The sequence below is a fragment of the Lissotriton vulgaris genome, chromosome 6 (assembly GCF_964263255.1).
Source record: "Lissotriton vulgaris chromosome 6, aLisVul1.2, whole genome shotgun sequence".
Taxonomy (NCBI): Eukaryota; Metazoa; Chordata; class Amphibia; order Caudata; family Salamandridae; genus Lissotriton; species Lissotriton vulgaris.
Genome location: NC_141694.1, coordinates 1,176,585,134 through 1,176,597,864, shown reverse-complemented (window position 1 = coordinate 1,176,597,864; position 12,731 = coordinate 1,176,585,134).

Below are 12,731 nucleotides of genomic sequence, written 5' to 3'. Positions count from 1 at the left end.
GTGAGAGAGAATGATCCTCCAAGTTAATTTAGATAATAAAGCAGTGTAGAGAAAAAGTGATTGGTAATGAAAAATTATTGGGATCCGTTTCCCAGGCACAAAGGGTTAAAAGATTCTGCTGCAAAAATTGTCAAACAAATGTGACCTGGAATAGTTACGGAAGAAACAGTCAAAAGCTGTAACACTGGAAACACTGGGGGAGAGAGGATGTTTTCCAGTATACCCATAAGCTTACAAAGTGCACTTAAGACACTGGATCTTAAAGTTTAGATTGCATCGAGGACTGACTGTCCTTCACCTGAACCGCGCACTGCTGAGGCCTTTTATGTTGCATAGAGAAGGTTATTTCTTCATTCACAGTGCCCTTGTGTGGTAATTGAATTTTCGAAGAGAGGATGACATTCTTCTTCGCGATGTCCTCTTGAATTCTTCATTTTTTTCGTTTAAAAAAGTAGGAAGGTGATGGTTTAACACTTTCCTGCCCACGTTTGCAAGATTAGCAACACATGCATACATGTTGGGTGTTATCTGACATTATCCTAATGTGTGATTAGTAAATAAAAGTCTAAAAATACCCAAACTACACAGAAGGGACTGAAATGCACACCTGCCCCTGAAAACGGTCTATTATATACACAATGCATTGATATTTTCTAACCAGCCTGGAACGTGACCTCTTTTATTTCAAGGGCCCACGTTTGACTCAAACAAGGCTAAGCGTCTCAAAGAAAGTATTAATTCCAATAAATGGCTGTCAGATAAATTGCACTGCATTACATATATATTCATTCAGCTAAATCAGAGAGAACTGTTTAGCACAATGCATCTCACTATTGCTGTCAGGGAAATTGCACTTGCTTGTTTATTGGTGGGAAGGTAAATGTTTATGAAGGCAAAGAAGTGCCAGTAAGACTAACGTCCAATTTGTAGGGCTGGCAGCTGCTTCACTGTTTCAGTTACCTTTCTTTATTCAACCTCTGTTCCACCTCTAGCGCCTTGAGTTGACATTTTTCTACACTAGTGTGAGCTGTGCAACATTTGTTTCTATTTAAGACATAGAGGGGCATATTACCAACGATTAGCGATATTTATCGCTAACTAGGCGTAGCAACAATTTTTTTATCGCTAAGCATCGCTGGAAATTATAGCTGAGATAACGTGCTATAGCAACGTTTATCTCAAAAGCGATAATTTTTCCGGCGATAGCGTGAATATCGCTGAGAATACAGCGATATTCACGCATTAGCGACGAGATGCTCTTAGCCATGTTATCCACCTCCCATTGGATAACATGGCTAAGAAGTGGTCTGAGCAGGCGTTAGTTTTTGGCGATAGCGGGAATATTTCCATCGCTACGCCCACCTTGCTAATAGGCGATGGCGACGTTAGCGACTGCTTTCAGTCGCTAACAGGTTGGGTACGCCCACTTTGTATGTCATTAGCGATAAATATCGCTAACATGCAAAGCGGGCTCCAAACCTATCGCTATCGCCTAAAAGCTGTCGCTAACATCAGTTAGCGACAGCTTGCTAATTTAGCGATAGAATTATCGCCGCTTAGCGGCCAAAACGGCCGCTAAATCGGTGATAATTGCCTATCGCCCCCCTTGGTATTATGCCCCATAGTTTGTGCTGCTCTTGCTGTGCTAAAACAGTCCTTATGCAATTTCATAAACATTTTCTCAAACCTGCAGCTAAAGAATATTTTCCATCGTGTAAGTGCAGAGAAGGGTATATAGCCTTGGTGAGGGGGTGAAGCCATGGCGAGTGGGGCTTTGAACCCCCTGCTCTGCCTAACCAGCCACATCCACCCTGCCTGATAGCAATAAGGCACTCATCTGTCGCCTCGTCCCATGTCCTGGGGGGATTTTATTAGAACCAAGATGTCACACCAGGGCTAGAAAACCCTTCTGAACAAGGGTTTTCAGGTCACTGTGTGATTGTGCTTCTTTACCATGTGATATGGAATGAAACAGTGTGTTACATGGCAGCACGGTGTGTGTTGGCAGGATTGAGCTCTTGGCAAACATAGGGCACAGAACAGAGCTCTGCGCAATTTTTTCAAGCAATCAGGCAGTTTACAGTGCATGTGCTAACTCAGAACATAAACTGCAGACAGCACAGTTCAGAAACAGGGAACAGTAGCCACTGCACCATATTTCCATGCTGTGCTGCCTGTAGTTTATGCTCTAACCTGCTGTGTTACTGACAGGACGGGCGCTGAAAGTGTGCAATTTCATGAACAGGCACACAGCTCTGCACATCCGTAGAGGTACAGAAGATGTTCATGAAACAGTCCCGGGAGATTACCTGGTTTAACAACAAGCATGGGAGTAAAACAACCCTAAACGTATTCGAAGCATATGTGGCCATCCGCATGCCCTGGCCGTCTTCTGCCTTTGACAATTTCTGAGCGGTTCATCATACCCACCCTTCACCTTGGGATCCTGCCTGCAAATGCTTGGTGCCTCAAAAGGAATGAATGCCCCTTCTTTCAAAGGAAGGTGGGCGATGATCATCTGACTCTTCAGTGAATGTATGATGATCACAAGCCATATCTCTGTGGCTGGTATGATCACTTACTTGTAAGTGTAGCGAGTTAGACACTGATAAGGTTGTTTATGAGACATAAGTGTGAGTTACAAATTCACAATATTTACTTTTCAGTTGATCTTCTTTACATGGGTCATGCTGCCTTGGAGAACTCATTATCGCAACACACAAGAGGGCATAAAAAGCCCAGGGTGCCCATCGCTCGCTGTTATGGAACAACTTTCTGATTGTAATGCCTACATGATAATGAAAGGATGCCTGGAGACTTAAAGCGGTGCCTAATATATGCCACAACAAGTGCAGGAAGCCAAACCATGTTTCGGAATACTGATGCAGAAGCTGCTTAATGGTACTAATACCAGGTGCCATGGCCGTCTAGTCTTGATTCCACATCTTTCTTCAAGACCATGCACTTCCTATGTCTTTGCCTCCATGTGACATGTTCTCTTTCATCCTTGCTTTCTATCATTGTCACTGTTTTCCTACCATTCTCTTCCCTTTTCTTGCCTTTCTCTTACTTGCTCTGAGCCATAACCTGATGATGGAAAATAAGGCCCTGTAACCATACATGAGTGCACACCACCTGCAACAGAGACTAATGGACAGATGAGTACATTCAGGTTCTATGGCCAAATAATCTCTATCGCCTCTGTGCAGGATATCAAATTCGAGACTTAACATTCACTTAATCTTTGGCCTCTCGTTGCAGTAATAATTTCTACTTAATGGAACACGTCAGGCTCCACGGCGATCCATTCCTTACATAGTTGGTAAATAATGATACTGTCGACAGAATTATGAAACATGGAAAAAGTGCTTCTGCACCAACCTGAAATTGCTCCACAAACAGCATTACATTTGTAGAAAGTTAATTGGATAGTATAATTAAATATAAAGTGCAGAGTATACACAGTATTGCTCTTCAGCTCTAAGCATTATGTGTTATTACTACCGATCGCAATGGCGGTTTAGCAACCATAAGTAAATTCTGCTTGAAACTGAAACATTCAGATAGAATAGTCCGCTGCACCTGACAAATTTTCATTCCAGCTATTTTACTGGATTGGAACCCCTGCTACGTTACACACTGATATAAGAAGCTGGTGCAGGACCACTCATCTATCCTCTCACCAATCAATATTAATATGAAATTTGCACGCAGATCACCATGACAAGAGGTCCTGCATAAGATTTTCCCAGAGATATGTTTTTATCAGCACTATTAGCTAATGTCCAAGCAGATAGAGAATATTGTTTGCTTGCTTCTTGGTTTTTGAATATGATAATCGTCAAAAGCCCTGATATGATCACTAAAAGACACACAATTGACAGAATGCAGAACAAATCAAAATACTCACCCTCAACAAAGAAATATGGGTTCAATCCATCATTCTTTTGCTCACCATGCCACCCAGCTCAGACCTGGCCATATGCAAATCAGTCTAGACCCTGTGCCTCATGGGAACAGTACGGTTTTGAGATTTCATTCCTCATCAGCCAAGATAGCTTAAATCCAGTGGCACTGTGAGTCTGGGATCCAAGTCTGGGCATACCCAGCGCACTTAGGGGAAGAAAGCAACAGACACACAATTGATAGATGGAATGCAGAACAAATCAAAACAATCACCCCCAGTTTCATGCCTCATCCTAGCTGATGAGGGATGAAACCCTGAAACCGGTCCCAGGATGCTTGTTTCCGGTCCAGGGAGGACCTGGCTTGGCAGTTCGGGTTGGACTGTTCCCATGAGGCACAGGGTCAAGACTGATTTGCATATGGCCAGGTCTAAACTGGGGTGGCGTGGTGAGCTAAAGAAGGATGGACTTAACCCAGATCTCTTGACTGGGGGTGAATGTTTTAATTTGTTCTACATGTCTATCAATTGTGTGTCGTTTGCTTTCTCACCCTAAGTGCACAGGGTATGGCCAGACGTTAGTCCCGGGCTCACTGTGCCATTGGATTCAAGCTATCCTATGATGCGTGGCACAAAATTAGAGCTCATTTAATGAAAATCACAATAAAATTAGTAGGTTGAAGTTATTTGTGTTATAATATCATAAATCACCCAGGGCCTCATTATGATGTATATTCAGAGCTGCCTCCAATCAACAACATTGCGGTTGTGGAACCTACTGACCTCCGGTCAGCAGTCCTGGCACCGCAATTATAATACGACAGCACATGATGCAGTCACAAACTCCCATTTCTCTATGGCAGCTTGTGCAGTGGTCAGAAACCGGCTGCAGCGCAAGCTCGAATAAAGAAATGGGAGTTTCTATAAATCCCTCAAGGTGGTTGCCACATGGTGCATATATTTACAGGGGGGGCACCATAGCTGCCCACCAGGCCCACAACCCAAGACCCAGGGGAGAAGGGGGCCATGCTAGGGACCTCAAAGTCGCTCTCTGACAGACTTTACATGTCGGATGCGCCGGCATGGAAAGGCTGACAGAAACCACATTATAATCCTGATGGTAGAAATGCCATCCGTAAGGGATTATGTGGAGGTTTCCGATTGGCTGACCGGCTCCTTGAGCCTGTCAGAATGCAATCGAATTGACCCGCCGGTTTATACTCTGACCGCTGACATTGTAATTCGGTGGTCAGATTGTAAACCTATCATTTTGGTGGGTAGGCCTCAGACAAGCAGTCAGAGGCTTACCCACCAACATCGTAATAGACCCCGCAGTGTCTTTAACTGCTCAGTTCGGTGAGTAGCTCACTGTCAATAACCTTATATTACTTTTGGCATAGTAATATGAATGCTTTCTAAAAGTGTCTGAGTAATGTCAGTGTTTCATTATTATTGACGGTGTATTATTTGTATTGACTTAGTACCATCAGTTTCTCAGTACCCTCAGTGACTGTGTTAGCAGTAGCTGAGTGTAATTTCATTATTATCAATGGCTCAGTACTCAGGGTGGTCAATTTTTGAGCGAAAGGCTAGCCTTCTTACTCACCCTTCTAGCAGACAGGCTGCCAGACCAAAGATTTCTGATGGCAGAGCCAGCTGAGTCTCCACTGATAGAAACTCTGAGGTTCTTTCACCTTGACATAGGGAGGGGCCATATCGGTGGTGGTGTATCCAATGTGTATGGGAATGCACAGTTCTGTCAAAGTCTAAATGATCCTTTACTCTCATTGATGATTCAAAAGTATTTGTGGCTAAATATTGCTAGTGACTCACAAATCAATGACTCAGTGTTGAGTGTCACTGTGGGAACATTGACACACATTGTCAGCATCATCTCGATAGAGCATTATGAGTAGCTCGGTATCAAGAGTGGTTCAGCATCAGCAATGACTGTGTATTTTACTAGGCCCCCACTGTTATCAGTGACTCAACATTGTTGATGTCTCAGCCTTATCTTTGGGCTATTAACATGAATTGCTCATGAACTAGTTATCTGAGCTTTGCCACTGATGAATTATCGTTGTTGGTGGAATATTGGTATTGGCTTACTAACACCAGTGGCACAGTATTATCAGTGACGGGTATTAACAGTAGCTCTGTGTAATTTGTAGACCAGTGTTTAGGTGGCTTGGTATTATGAGTGGCTCTTGAGTGATAATTGTCAGTTTTATTAGTGATGCAGGGAGTCATTAAAAGTCTGGTGGATCACCCACCAGCCTACCAGGTCTGCCGAGACTTTGGCTTCCACTCCCCTGGTAGAGTTCCTCCTGTCATGCATTGATATCCCAGCCTGCCTAGGTGTGATCTCTGTACCTTCAGTGACGGCTCCTCTAGCACTGCTCCACTGAACGCAGTGATCCTCAGATGAACACCCACCATGTTTGATGCACCCACTCTGCAAAGTATTTTATTCTGGAAGAATAGGTCAACTAAGGCCTAGGCACACACAGTTTGTTTCCTGCCCTTAGGAGTTATTGCGCGATTTGCATATTCCTACTATGGACTGCCATGTCCCTCCACGATGAGGAAAAACGGGTGAGTGCTAGTTGCTTGCCCCAAATTGAATGGGGTGAGGATCACTCTGACCTGTTGGTCTTGTGAAAGAGAAGCTTTCAGGTCAAATATTTCAGACAGCAGAGCTAGGTGAGACTCCTTAATCGTAGCCTCTACTACTCCCATTAATGGGATGGGAGTCTTTGAGTCTGGGGGAACAGTGGACCTGCAGTTTTATTTTACATGCACTATTCCATCAGACTCTACATGCCCCTCTGTCTTATTGATGGCTCAGTAATAATAAGGACACCGTGCTAATAGTGAACTAACCAGTGAATAGACATTATTGATGAATCACAAATCCATGGCTCGAAATTAGCAGTACAGCAGAAAAAACAATGATGCCTTCACATGTATTTCTGCTAAGTTAACATTTATATTTTAAACTAAGGGAAGCAATTCTTCTATCACAGTATCATCCCTTTTTTCTGACTTCACATTAAGTGAGTGATTTATTCTTGCAGAGTCTTTGAAATTCATTTCAGTTTTAGTGTCCCATCATTCCCTTTTTTACCTGTAGGGTTGCTATCTCTCAAATGTTTTCTGATGATGAATGCATATACATAACTTTATCTTGAGGTCAAAACATTGGCATACTATTTCTTTGGGACGTCTGTATTTCATTGAATATTAGGAACCACTCTCTAAGACCTGGAGCGACACATTTGATGTGTGTCTCATAAAGACAGAGCAGGCATTTGGAGCTTCTTTCATTCTGAGCTTTAAGCACTATGCTATATCACTGCTGTCTGTTGCAACTTACACTAATTCACGCTTTAAATCAGTGGTTCCCAAACTTTTGACTCCTAAGGACCCCCATTGTGTCACTACTGGAAGCGTGGGACCCCCAGCAATTTGTACCATTTAAACTTCAAACATTTACACATTTACACAGTCATTTGTATTTGTTTGCTGTGCACAAATAAGTTTGTTTGCTGTGAACAAAGAAGTGCACAGCAAACAAATACTTTAATTACTAAAGATTTTAAATGGAAAAAAATTGCAAAAATCACAACATTTTAAAGGGAAGGTGGTGCTACATCTTGGTGACAAAATTTTCAATATTTGGTTTTTATTTTGCTGTATAAGGCTCCTACTCCTGATATGACTGGAAACCCAAAGCAGCCCTGGCAAATGTTGTCAGATCAGTCCCCATACGGTGCACATAAAGTACAGTGAGTGAGCCTGGCCATTTCAAAGGGGGCTTTATGGGGCCCCTCCCCCCAAGAACATTAGGGAAAGAGGGTACATTTTACAACACATTTGTTGTTATATATTGAATTGTATTAGATTTCAAAGCATAGTAAATGAAGATATGACAATCTTTGTTGGGGCTCTTCAATGATTCCCTCACTATCACTCTCCAAATGTGCCTCTTATCTCTCCATAGCCCTCTGTCAAAGGTATTTCATTTGTTTCATAGCACCTCTCACACCAGTGTAGGGTGTCATAGCACTTTTCACCACATACATAAACAAAGAAAGAATCATATGTGTGTAAATCAGTGTATAGAGAAAGCTACATAAGGTAAAGTTGACTTCAAGGTGTATGACTCACATGTCATAAATACTGGTAGGCTTTCCTTAAGAGTGCTTAATCTGGAGAAGTACAAACTCAGAACGTAACACAGTGTTTAGCATGGACTTTAATAATTTGAATTTATTTATACCCAAACAACCCTTTTTTTAGCAGCCTCAGGATAATGAAAGACTGGGGAAAAACATAACTTACTAACTTGTACAATGCAGTTTGCATGCAGCTCTTTGATGGCAGTTCATTGCACACTATGCTCTGTTAGATTACAATTGTAATTTATGAACTTCACAGTGCGAACAGAATCTCAATGACAAAAGTAGTTAACCACTGAGCTATGCACATAAAATATTGTTTTTGAAATGCATGGTACACGTTCTTTGCAGCAGGCATATTCACCCACTACGCTACCTTAGATGACTCAAACCTGCCCCTGGACAAAACTCCCATCTCTCTCCAGAAAGTACATTAATCACCAGAGTTACCTTGACACTTTTATTGTTGTCAGAAACCTGCTGATTATACAAGAAACTTTGCAGTGCTTTTACAACTGCTGCCTGCGAACCCACTGGGAATGTATCAAGGATCCTGGGGGTTCACGGACCACAGTTTGGGAACCACTGCTTTAAATCATTGACAATATACTTGTATGGAATACAAGAGAACTGGGTCCCAATATGTTTTCTAATTTTTATTTTTTAGTTAGTGTATTCATGGCCTGATTCACAAATGCAAACCTACATTTTTGTGACAGTTTAGGATTATTTGCTATTCACAAAGATACTTTACGAGTAGTGTGTTAAGGACTGCGGAGTCTCTGCATATACAAAGATAGGGCAGTCCTATCTTTTTATGTGTGTAGATTACGCACTCTTAAATATACTACTTGTAAAATACCTTAGTAAATAGCAAACAATCCTAAACTTACAGCTTACCTTTGTAAATCAGACCCTATGGGCCAGATTCACAAAAGTAATCTGAGACAAAATATTAACTTTACGACTTTCGTATTCACAAAAGGCATATAGGAGTAGCAAAGTTAGGATTCCTAACTTTACTACTCCTAAATGAGTGGTGGTGATGTGGAAGTTGCTGAAAAGTTCTTTGATGGCCTTGATCCAGCTGCAGCTAGGGGTGTGATGATGGTGGTGGCTATGATGGTCAGTCCAGGAGAATTCAGTGGTGTGGCTGTAGCTGAAGTACCCGCTGGCGGAGAAGATGAGGTCTAGCGTGTGTCCGGCTTTGTGGATTGGTGCGGTGACTAGCTGCTTTGAGTCCAATGTTGGTGAGGTTTGCCAGGAGGGTGGTGGTGTTCTGGTCACTGGTGTTGTCCAGGTGGAAGTCGAGCTCTCCGAGTAGGATGAAGTCAGTGGATGGAAGAGCCTAGGGTGCCATGAGGTCTACAATGGCATTGGCAAATGGGCGTCCATAGGCCGGGGGGGGGGGCGTGAAGACTGGAGTGCCGCAGAGGGTGGGGTTGTTCTGGATCTGGAAGTGGAGGTGTTCCACGGTAACCGTCAGGTCATTAGAGTGCGTGGTCAGTGGGAGTGTGCTTTTTTATACAATGGCAATGCCTCCTCCTGGGCGCTCAGGATGGTCCATGCAGGTGAATTTGTAACTGTTGTGGATGGTGATGGCAATGTCCGGTCCATAGCAGAGGTTAGTCCAGGTTTCCGTGAACAAGGTGATGCCTAAAGAGGTGGCGTCAAGGTGGTCCCAGATTTCTGTTGCATGTTTGTAGAGAGACCTCACTTTGAGGAGGATGCAGTTGAGCAGGTTGGCTACACTGTTCGTCGGCTGGGCAGCAGGAGGCACTAGTGTGCTGATGTGGCAGAAGGTGTGTTTGCAGTTTTGGTAGGCGCAGGGTGCAAGGGGATTCCACAGTGATACTAGATGATAGGCGGTGTGGCCCGGGACAACTTCTGGTGGCCAACAACGCTAGGAACAGCCCTAACACCCACCGACCACGCACGCAACCTAGGGGTTATCCTCAACTCCACCCTCTCCATGACTAAGCAGGTCAACGCCGTCTCCTCATCCTGCTTCAACACCCTCCGAATGTTCCGCAGGATCTTCAAGTGGATCCCCACCGAAACGAGAAAAACAGTCACCCAGGCCCTCGTCACTAGCAGGCTGGACTACTGAATCATCCTCTATGCAGGAACATCGGCCAAACTCCTGAGACGACTGCAACACATCCGGAACGCCTCAGCACGTCTGATCCTCGACATCCCCCGCCGTTGCCACATCACACCCCACCTGAGAGACCTGCACTGGCTCCCCGTCAACAAGAGGGTAACCTTCATGCTCCTCATCCACGCACACAAAGCTCTCCACAACACTGGCCCAGCATATCTCAACAGACGACTCAGCTTCTACACCCACACCCGCCAGCTTCACTCCCCTGACCTCGCCCTCGTCTGCATCCGAAGAATCACTGCTGGTGGCAGATCCCTCTCCCACCTCTCCACCAAGACCTGGAACACCCTCCCCACCAACCTACGGCAGACCCAATACCTTCTGGCCTTCAGAAGACTCCTCAAAACCTGGCTCTTCGATCAGTAGCAGCCCCCCCTCTCCCCCAGCACCTTGAGACCCTCATGGGTATGTAGTGCGCTTTACAAGTACCTTGATTGATTGATTGATTGATTGATTGATTGGCACCCAGGGCTGATGGCGAGGAGGGTGCTGTCATCGTAGTGGTGGTGTGTATGAGAGGAAAATTCCTCGGAGCTTGGCGCGGTCCAGGGTGGATGGACACAGACGGCCTTGCCTTTGGCGCACCAGTGGTATGAAAAAAGCTCAGGCAAACTGCCTGAGTACACTGTGTGCACTACTGAAGATACATTTTTTCAACTCTTCTATCTTAATGTCAACAACATTAATATAATTTCAACAAAATTGATTCAAAAACAATTCATAGTCATAATGATGTATCCATTGATAATTCATTGATTCATAATGATGACATGTTGTCAAATAATACATAGTTCAAATCAATTGATGAAACGTATACATGATACATAAACATAAACGTGAGGATCAATCTTAAACAAAAAATTAAATTCCACTTAATTGTAGGGGTGGGCGGGATTTGCAAAATTGACTTTCACAAATTATTACAAAATTGCTCAAAATCTCCGCAAACGCAGAACTTTCGCAAAAATGCGGAGATTGCTTTTCCCGCCAGTTTGCAATGTGTTTTTGGAGTGTTCACCGGGAAATGTATCCCTTACTTGTCCATGCGGTCACTAATGGGCACGGCCATCTTGCTTGCGATGCTTTTTTCCTGTTCCGGGTCGAATGACGTGTTCGCGATCACAAACTCTCGTGGGATAGCGCAACCGGATACCAATAAAACATCTTGTGGCGCACGCGAAATGGATAGGAAAACTCATCGGCGAACGCAGGAACCCGGTAAGTCACTACCACGCGCGCGAGAAGGCAATTTTAAAGCACGAACAAGAAAATACTTCCGTTTCACAGCAGATTGTGAAAGTTTTGACATTTTCGCGCTCTCCGCGGAATGCGAAAATGCCAAAATATCGCAAATTCTGCGAGCCGGAACGAAATTTACCCCCCAGGCTTACTTAATTGAGTGATGCCCTATTCATTTCGGGACACAATTTTATTGCCACAGCTCAGTAGTAACAATGAAGAGAATATAGAGCTCAAACAACATTCCAATACAGTATATAGTGCATGAGCACACATCCATCTTCCTTCTTTGTTGCTGCTGCGCAACAATTTAAGTACCCTCATTTTACTCGCGCTAATTCAATTTATATGTATACTGGCTTATATTTGTTTATCACATGCCTGGTCCTATTGACCCTAGTATGTGATACCTCTTGTCTATTATGCGTTTTTAAGACCCTTTTCTTCACTGTTTTATCACTTTACTCTGGGTTTCTTACACCCTTCAGATTTTGCCTTTGCTTGTGTAGCGCCGACCTATTTTCTGGGCCTTCCGCTCATTTCTATGCCATGCGTCCTTTGAAATGGACGGGAGTGCTTGGTTATGTCTGGTGGCACTTCAGCGTGAGCTAGGACTCTTATTTAAAACGCTGTGGCCGGCAGGTTGCCTGGCGACGTCTTTAGCACGGACCGGGCCTCCCATCCGAGACACGTCCCGCGCCTCCTTTTCCTTTGCGCCTGTCTCCATCGCTTTAATCCTTCCCGACTACCGTGGGCTTATCTTTCTTGAAATAATTCTTGATCTTTTCGGCAAGGGTCAATTTTCTCTTTCCTCCGTACATATTGTAAGGTCTACCTCTTAGCATCTGCTCCATATGAAAACCTAGGTTTTGCAGATTAGGTAAGAATTCGGGATACCACATACACCTCTCCAAACTATCCTTAAGCTCGGATTGATTAATTTTGTTTACTTATGTGCTTCCAATGCTAGCGCGTCTTTCAACACACGGCAACCAATCAGCACTGAGGTTGCAAAATCTGTTGACCAATGGGTGCGCGGCCCCTTCGTGAGACGCGGTCTCACTCTTCGGCGCTCACCCCTCCCTTACAATTCTGGCTCTGCTACACTCCCGCGGGCTCAACCAATACCAGCGCGGCACGGAGTGACGTCAGTGCAGCCTTGCGACCGACTCCCTCCTTCACAAGGTAACGGAAACTTTGAATTTTTCTTAAAGTGCAAGTGCTTGTTTTTGTTAATAACGTA